Below are 9,726 nucleotides of genomic sequence, written 5' to 3' on the forward strand. Positions count from 1 at the left end.
TGTAAGTTTAAGATCTTTTTAATCATGACCACCAAAGCTAGAAAAAAATGCTCTTCATGATTGTACATCACTGCTGGGGTAGCATGTGTTCCCAGCCCCAAAGGCCCAGAAGACATCATGCCTTGAAATTGTCATTGGTATTTCAGAAAAGGCTAAACAAAGCTTCAGGTCATCACATACTATTTTTCCCAGACAGGCCAGGATGCTTTCTGTCTCCCAAGCCTCATGAACCTCTGTGAACAGTATTCCCTTAACCCCTCCATTTGCTACTTTTGCCAGATGGCTGAGGAGGAGTTAGAAGAGGAAAGAGAAGCTGCAGCAGTGTTTACTTGCTTACCTGTTTGTGATTGGAGAGGAGAAAAGAGATTATGTCTGGTAATTTCCCCAAGGCCAGCTTGCTAAAAAGAAAACTGAAAGGGAGAGGAGGAGGCACAATATAGGACAGGTGCTTAGCAGGGGCCCACTGGTATACTTCCACTGAAGCCGAGTTAGACTGAACTGCACCAGTTGAGTATCTGGGACCTTTTTATTTGGGTAACATTTGGGAAGCTAAATTAGTGGATGTAAATGTAGTAACAAAATAAACATAATATATAGCTCCATTTACTGAGTTTTAGAAGTGGTGAGCTATGTCTTAAAGACGAACTGAACTGCTGATCTAGGGCATAGAGAGAGTTGCTATCCCATACTGCAGCAAAGAAAAAGCAGAACAGACATCACTGCAGACAGAGCAACCATCAGAAAGGTACAGGCACACACTTCATTACCATTCAGTCTTTGACCTTACTTGCAAGGCTGCCAATAAAAGTATAGTGATGGTGACTTTCTTGATGCTGTCAGGGAAATCATAGATAATTTTCCTGTGTATAAGGTTATATCATATCAAAACATTTTTAATGAAGATTATTTTAGCAAGATTGCTAACGTTAATATCAATTGTTCTCCTGAAAGGAGAAAGAAAAATCAAACATCTTGGCACTGTAGTTTCTTACAGGCTAGTTTGCTTTGTGTGTGCCTGTGTCTATGTATGTGTATGTGAGACTAAAATGGCTGGTTTTCCCTACAGAATGTACCACTGGGGATAGAATGATACAGGGAATAGCTTATAGTTTGTGTGTCTGATGGTAAAAATCAATGGTTTTCCTCATTGAAAGGTGCCCTCAGGGGCAAAAGGCAGTGAATAGCTTATTAGTTTGTGTGTGCATGTTGGCAGATGATAAAGCAGCATTGAAATCAGTTATACACTGTAATAAAGTACCCATCCCCATCTTAAAGCTAGTGTGTACTTATGTCTCAGGGGAATATACCTCCATTAACCCAAACTATGCAGTAACTCATCTTTAACCACAGTATGGGAATGCAGTGGAAAAGCAAATGATAATGATTTTCCCTGGTTACTGATCCAAGAATACAAAGGATAAACTTGGAGTCTGGGGGCCAGATCTTCAGCTGATGTAAACTGGCATAGTTCCATTTAAGCCACAGGAAATATGATGATTTACGCTAGCTGGGGGTATAGATCTCTGATATATGGAATGCTTTCCTTGTTCGTAGACAAAAGGAAAGGAAAACCCTATGAATGCTTTTAAAAGAAGATAGCAACACAGACCTTCTATTTTTCCAGTGGGCTTTCCTGTAGCCATTCTTTTCAGCTCATGATTCTGATGCATCAGAGCTACCTACAAGAACTACACTGTTGCTGAAATGTTTATTGACCTCTAAATGTTGTCATTCTAGGCAGTTACATGTCATGCTGTACAATGCTTTACCAATGACATACACCTGAACAATGCCAATATTGCCTGCAGCACACATAACAACCATTTAATGTGAAGTTGTCCCATAAGATCACTGGGGCAGATCAGGGATAAGAAGCAGAAATGATGATTTCTCTTGGTTGCAACGTGGAACTATTGACATTAGCAAGTGTCTACTTGCTACGTAAGCAGTTCTCCAGAACTGCTGACCACATCTTCACTGGCCTCAACAGATCTCAAAACTAGCACAGAAGATATCTTTTTTAGGTACATGACAGCACAAATATGTAGATTTCCCCCTGCCTCGAAACATGTTGAAATTATGGCCATGTCTGGCAAAACAGTTCCCTTACTTGGAGTAGCTGATGCATAACAGTCATTAAACAGATGGGTAGACACATGTACACCCACACACAGATTCCTAAGATTATGTTAATTGTGGACAGTCCCTGGAGAATAAGTGTTGGAAACTGCATGCAGCTACACTGTCATCAGATCATTATGGGCAGAGGTGCTAATAGCTTCCATAATAGATCCCAAAATAAAATACTATCTAGAAAGACAGAGAGATTCTGTGCAGTTACTGCACCCAGAAGACCAATAAGGGTATTTTTCAGGTTAAAGTACTGTGTTTTGTTATAGACTTTTGTGAGCTTTTTTGTATTAGATAGCAGCAGTGGAAGAGTTAATTGTTGGAACACTTTTCTAGACCACCTAGACTGCAAGATCACACATATACATTTGAGGGAGGAAAGAAAAGGGGCACAAATATGTGTATGCAGTTGGGTTTGTTTGAGATTTGTGAGAAGCCCACAGAGAGACAGAAGATAAGATAGCTGCTTCTGTGGATAAAAAAGAAATGCTTAGGCCTGAGGTTTCTGTATGAGGCAGTGTATATTTTGCACCACTTTTTTCTCAAGGAACAGAGGATTTTTAAAAATGTATTTACAAAACATACATAGATTATGAGAATACCTGACTCGACTTCACCAATTTCCTCTCCAAATAGGAAACTGATCTAGATGGCCGTGCCACGACTCAACAATGAGGCAATAATAAAAAAGCAATAATTCCTTTAACATTGTGTTAAACACAACATTTCATGTACAGTCATTAAGATTTGTACCTTTGTTCTTTACACCAGGACTCAGAAATACTCCTGGACTCAGCTAGAAGCATTAAGGACCTCAAAACAAAGAGAATCATTACAAATTATGGGAGTAGGAGTAAAATCAGAACTGCTTATGCAGGAAGAGATACAAAATTATGCCATATTTTATCCATCCCAGCCAGGTATGAGCTGAACATGTACTGCCAAACCCATGCTAGTTTAATCTAGTTAGTAGGAACAATGAAAGAAGTGCAGATATGGTGGCACAAGATACAACATTACATGTTAGCACCCAGAGTCTGAAATTTCCAAGGACTCATAGTAAAATCTGGTTGTTAGCTCCTGGGCTACTTTGTCTTCCTTGCTTTTATTACCATTTCTAGCAACTGCACGGTTGCATGAGCTACAACCGCACCTGCATTTTGCTGCATTTGAGAAAGAGACTGTGGAAGCACAGACAGCTCTACAGAAGCTTCCCACAAATCAATTGTGATTCAGGACTTCAAACTTAAGTAGCAAATCCATAATGCACGTATGCAATGTACAGTAACATACATTCATAAATAGTAGCAGTTTCAACCTGAGCAGAATCAATTTTCCAAAGGGAAAATGAGGTTTATGGTGTCATCTGATCCTAAGTCTGCTCAATTCAATGAGAGTTTTTCTTTAGTCACTTACGGGCATTTGACTGCAGTCCCACAGTTTAATAAAAGTAGCAGCATTGTAGGTCATGGGAGAGTAGGGTGGGACAGTTTGCCAATTACTTCTGCACACTGTTTTGTTTTAGTTAATACTTCATGCTCAAAAGCACTAAATTCCCCCAGAGGACTGGGAAATAAATAAAATTATTAAAAATTACTTTGGGACCAAACTTTTGTTCCTTCTAGGCATTCTTCCTGTAGAGACCTCATAAAGAGGTATGCCAATGCCCTGAAGAGATGAATTTTATATTTTTCCAATGTGGATCCAGACCACTTTGGGATATTAATCCAAATAATTTAGTATAGAGGCTGCCTCTTTCACAGAAAACAAGGAGGTGAGGGTCAAGGCATTTGTAGAGATTGTGAAATACAATATAGCTACCTGGACTCCATTTGGGCTGAAATAAATAAGGAATTTTGGCTGCAAATGTTGTCAGTCTCCTACACTTATTCAGCACAAATACTCAGGAAAAACAATGATAATACCATTTGGCTTTTTTTAGTGCTAAGTCAATGCATAATTACTGGAAAGTATTTCTGACTGAATTTTAGATGAGCATTTTGACAAAATATAATATTGGAAACAATCTTTATCAAACATTCATGTGTAGTGAGAGAGATAAAAACAGGAATCCATAATTCATACTGCAGAGTGTATTACCAAGTGTGAATAAGAGGCTGAATTTAAATGAGGAGGTCTGAACAATATTTTCTGCAAGGCATCTGCTTTAATCATTTACATTATTCACTAGGTTTTCCAGAACAGTAAATCTTAAATATATATTTGTGTTTGTGAGAATGTGTATGTAAATACACATGCATATATGCACATACACAGAAAGATATATATAGATATAGATATCCACATATTCACTCAAATATAGACATATGTACTTTTCCCACACAAACGCATTTACTTATGACCTGATCACTGAAGTCAATGGAAAGACTCTCATTGGCTTCACTGGATTTTGGATCAAGCCCTTAATAATTTAACTGTTTTTAATAGTGATTACTATGTGTGTGTTGATGTTCACACCGTGATTAGGGAAAGTTCTTCTGTATACAGTGTTCACACAGTCCTGATGATCACACTCTGCCTGACTTTAATTCCTTACACCGTTTCACTTGGATAAGTTATTCTTTGTTACCTGTCCTTAATAAATAGCATAAGATTGCTGTACACAGTCAGAAAGCACTCAGGATTTAATGCATTTCCATGATGGGACTTGTAAAATGTAATGTAATAAATGTAAAATGCTATTGCTTATTAGCAGCTGCCTCAACGTAAGATATTTACCTTGACCCAAATATTCATGTAAAGGGGTAGGAACACACGCCCCTAACCGCCCTTGCAGAGGCTACTTACAAGTAGCTGAGGGAAGAACAGTATTCGCAGAGGCACTATTTCCTATCTTATGTAGCTAGGCAGCAAGTAGAGCTAAGATAGGGAATAGGTGAACCCCTGGCTTCAGCCCCAAGGTGTCAGCCAACATTGCTTAGCCAGTGTGGAGAAAAACAATCTGCTACTGGTACAGAACATCAGTTTATCTTTGGGGGAAGACAAGAGACAAGGAATTGAATATAATGACTGTGAATGTGTCAATTCACTCTCCTAGGGCAGTGCAGTTGTGTGTGCCACCTCATTACTGTGGACTAAGAGATCACCTTCCTAAGGAAAAAGCTAGCCGCTCTGCTATTCAGGGTTTACTAATCATTCCTTTTCCCCCTGCCCCCTAGGATCACTGGATTTAGCCTTCTCCTTTTCCACCTCCCCTATTGCTTAGAATTGCATTTCTTGATTTTGGAAAATCTGTTTTCCCAGTGCCAGGAAGTGTTAGTACTGTTGCCTATCAAGCTGTGGTATTGTTTTATTTATTTATTGGAGAAGAGAAGGAAACACAACCAGGGTGGAGGTGGTGGGAGGGGCCAAATCTGTCTCAACCAGGTGCTGATTGAGATACATAGGGCATGCTTAAAAAAAAAGTTTTTAACTACATATAGCAGACAATTCAGTGGGAAATCCTGGCACACTAAAAGCCAGTGAAAAAGAAATTTCACCTCTATGAAGCAACATCCACATGACTAAAATGATGGTCTATCAATTTAATTCTCTTTCTAGTGTGTTTTCTGTAATGGTGTCCTCTTCCATACTTAAACAAAATGATGAATTAATTCATTCTTCTCCTTCTGAAGCAAAAAGAAAGCAAGGCTCAAGATGTCCCAATTCTGCCAGTATTTCATTGACAAGGCATGTTATATTTACCCAATTTTCTCTGTCATTGTGATACGTGGTTTTGGGGGACATTCTGATTAGACTGTGAGGCTACAGAAGAAAGTCAGCATATTAAAAGCCCATTAGAAAGACAGACACACTGCAAAATGTGTGATTTAATTTGGAATGAAACACTATGGAGAGGAAGGGAGGGCAGAGGGTTACTATGGGAACCAGTGAATTGAAAGCAGGAATTTATTTGAGAGGGAGGTTGGTCTTGTGATTACAGCGCAGCACTAGGATTAGGAAATTCTAGATTCTATACTTGGCCCAGCCACAGATGTCCTGAACAACCTTAGGGCAAGTTATTTTTAAACATAGACATATAGGTCACATCTTCACAGTAAACAATCTATTCTTGGTGGCAGCACCTTCAAGCATGCTGTGCTGCTTTTGTTGGGATGCCTGCTAAACTGGAAGCAGGGTAGTTGCTGCTACATGATGTTTGGGATGAGCTAATTAGCAATGCTGAATGAAACTGCCATTTAGCCTGCCCTGCCAGCTAATAAACTCACCTAATCTGCCTGCCAACAGCTAAACTGCTTCTGGTTTACTATGCAGCCTATCGCACTTGAGGGTATTGACACTAAGAATGTTCTTATTATCTAGATCGGGGTGGGCAAAATGGCAGATCCAACCAGTGGCCGGATTCCATTTCCCAGCAGCCCCTGCCCATGTTGCTGCAGCTGATTTCCATGGAGATCCCAGCAGTGGCAGTGCCATGACAGCACAGGACCAGGGTTACCATGGAGAAACGTTTGGCTGGGCAGGGAGCTGGTCCACAGCCAGGGATGGGATCTTGCAGTGGTGACAGCATGGTCTGGAGCCGGGGCAGAGCCACAGATCTGAGCTGCAGAGCTGCAGAGCTGGATGACACTGTTGTTGCCACCAGATCCCAGCCCTGGAGCAGCTCCCCACCCAGCTATGTACCCTGCCTGTGGTGCTGGAGGTGGTCTCCACAGAAACCCTGGCCCCGCACTGTCACAGAACCACTGCTGTTGGGGTCTCCATGGAAACTGACTGCAGCAATGTGGGCAGGGGCTGCTGGGAAATGGAGTCCACTGTGGCCCAAATTTGACCCAAATTTGCCCAGCCAGTCTGGCACAAATTTGCCCACTCCTGATTTGGATGCATCACATAGTCTCTCATTGATTTCAACAGGAAGAATGGCCCTAAACTCCTTTTAAAATGTGTTCCCTTTGTCTCTCTGAGGTTCCTGACAGATATTAGATTTCAGATATGATTAACCAGTTAATCATGTCTTAAGTAGTTACCCAGCATACATAAATGCAATTAATAGGTGATAAAATAAGTAATAAGCTACAAGGTTATTACACAAAATATGTGCAATAACTTTGTGGCTGGTTCCTATCACACCATTAACTGAATGTGTGGTCAGGCTGAGTGGGGTTCCCAGTCTCCAGTCGGAGTCCTTGACTCCCATGCACTCCTGAAGCTGAGGGAGTTGATCAGCTGATTGCCACTTCCAGGCTAGAGGGCCTGTTGAGGCTCAGAGCTGCAGTTAGCTACTGCTTTAAGCTTCTGGAGCGCATAAGAGCCCTTGACTCCTATACACAACAGATTCAGGCTCCCAGCTCCAGGCACAGCTGAAGTCAAGGGCTCCATTGTGCTTCCTGGGAGCTCCAATCAACTGATCTGGCTTTCAGCCATGAGGGTGCACCATGTGCTAGAAGCCATCAGCCATTAGCCCAAATCACCTGACAGGGCTCCCAGCAGCAAGAGTGCATGGTGTGCCCCATTAGCTGACTGGGCCTCTAAGCCATGGGAGCTTGCTACATGCCAGTACCAAGGGCACCTGGATTCCAGGCTCCTCCTGTATCATTTATTTATTATATTATGATGGAACTTGATGCTTGATCTCACAATGATGCCTGCTGCCATACATATGTAGCATGGCAGGAAGAGCAATTGTGGGGATTGCACATAGATCCCATTTAACAGATATCTGCCAGGGGCCTGAGTCTACAGTTCTTGGCGTATAAAAACGGCGATAAAAATAATTCCTTTCTCTTATCATTTGTTCCTCTTGATTGTTCTGATTCTAAGATTTTTGGTTGAAGAGATAGTCTTCTCCTACACTTATATGCAGCATCTTGGAATCCAATCTTAGTTGGAGCCTCTAAACAAACAATAAAAACAACAATAATACTATATTATTTTAGTTGGGTGCTGATTACTCAGGAATCCATTAGGGATGGTAACCTCTTAAAGAATGTCAAGTTTGATTCGGCTAATGGCTCTACATTTTGAAAGCTTGTACTAAGCTTATCAAAAAGCAAGATCACTTTTACTGCCATGGTGCTTTAGAGAGCATCTCCTAATAACTTGTAGTTATTATTCACACAGTATTTGATTTTATGAATGTATCTATCAATAGGTTTCTAGAAGTATAGTAATTAGTATATTAATAAAATAAAGCCAGACATATAGTTAAAATGAAATACCTGCCATAGCTGCATCCAGACAAGCACAGCTATTTGTTTCGCTGGGGACAAATAGCAATGGCACACCTTATGCCACTGCTAATTGTACCTGTAGATTACCTGTGTCATGCACGCTCTGGTGCATAGCAGGTTAACCTGGGTTGGGTAGGGGAGGCTGGGGCCAGCAACTGTGCTGGCCCCAGCAGCCTTATCTGTGGCTTGGGGAGCCTCCCAGGGTTGAAGCCACACTGGAAGCCTGGCTGGCAGCTGGAACATGGCTCCGGCTGGCAAGACTCCAGCTTTGGATGACATGGCTGCGCTTGTGTTCAGCATGGGTTTTTTTGACCCCAGGATCTCCCCCTCTGCACTGCAAATTAGTAGCACAGGGAATGCCTGCATGTGCAGTGTGTGGCAGGCTATAACCTGAAGGCTGTAACTTACTTTGTCAGATGCTACAAATGGCCTATGAATAGGTGAGCAAGTGTTTTTACACACTGCCATTAAAATCCTGTCTGTATATGAAAATGGAGGCTATGATATATGATTTGGGTCATTTCAAGTTATTTTTTTGGTTTTGTATGAGCATTATGAGCATGGTATGTATATTAACTCTGTGCTGCTGTCATGCATAAAATGAGCTACTGAGAAACTAAAGGAAGAGAAGAATAGGTAGGAAATATCATGGTTATTCACAAGGATGGCATATGCAACTAGAAAGGAAAGACATTGTAGCACAGTTATAGGTACAGACCAGCAAAACAAAACTGGTGTCTTTAATTACTGCTTTCCTGGCCTTTACAGCATTTCCTTAAAAGAGTCCCCTCACCCCTTTTTTTAACTGTAAGTCACATTTCTGCTGTGGTCAGTCTCTACCTAACAAAATTATGTCTATGCATAAATTCATGAAAAAATGAGTTTAGATGAGATACTCTGACATAACTTTAAGCAGAGAAAGGCTGAAAGGCAGCTTTCTAATAGAATTCCACTGCATAAAGGATAGCTTATTGCTGTCTAATAAACTTTCCCCTCCTCTGTAATTATAATTTTAAAGTATTATGTTGTTCTGCCCTGATCCACACCCTCCTCCCCAGCACACACTCATGGACACATTTTTCCTTTTATAATTAAATGGTAAAATTCTCTGTGTTAGTTTTCTTTACACTTTATAAAATAACAGAGATTAATTAAGAGGTCTATATTTCTATTTCAAGGTTCAAATGCTTCTACTAAGCAAGATGTGCTCTCAGAATCTGTGTCAGCAGAATTCCTTACTTCAAAACAGAGACATTTCTCTTCCTTAATCCTTCTTTCTTTATAAGCAATTACTAAAGAAATGTTAGTGGCTAGGCCACATTATCAGATTAGTTATAGCTTCATTCGAGTTGAAGAAATTTTGCCAGTTTACAAAGCCTAGAATCTTGACCTGGATGGAGACTGC

At 40.8% G+C, this 9,726-nt stretch overlaps 1 long non-coding RNA gene across 1 annotated transcript; it reads left to right on the top strand.

Moving 5' to 3' along the window:
• Positions 1 to 330: 330 nt before the first annotated feature.
• LOC109287239 lies at positions 331 to 735 on the top strand. Its single transcript, XR_002094787.1, has 2 exons — positions 331 to 506; positions 618 to 735. It is a non-coding gene; the product is annotated as an uncharacterized LOC109287239 (long non-coding RNA).
• The last annotated feature ends 8,991 nt before the right edge of the window (positions 736 to 9,726 follow it).

Source organism: Gavialis gangeticus, unplaced genomic scaffold (genome assembly GCF_001723915.1).
Source record: "Gavialis gangeticus isolate Ggan-Ray unplaced genomic scaffold, GavGan_comp1, whole genome shotgun sequence".
In the NCBI taxonomy this organism is placed as follows: Eukaryota; Metazoa; Chordata; order Crocodylia; family Gavialidae; genus Gavialis; species Gavialis gangeticus.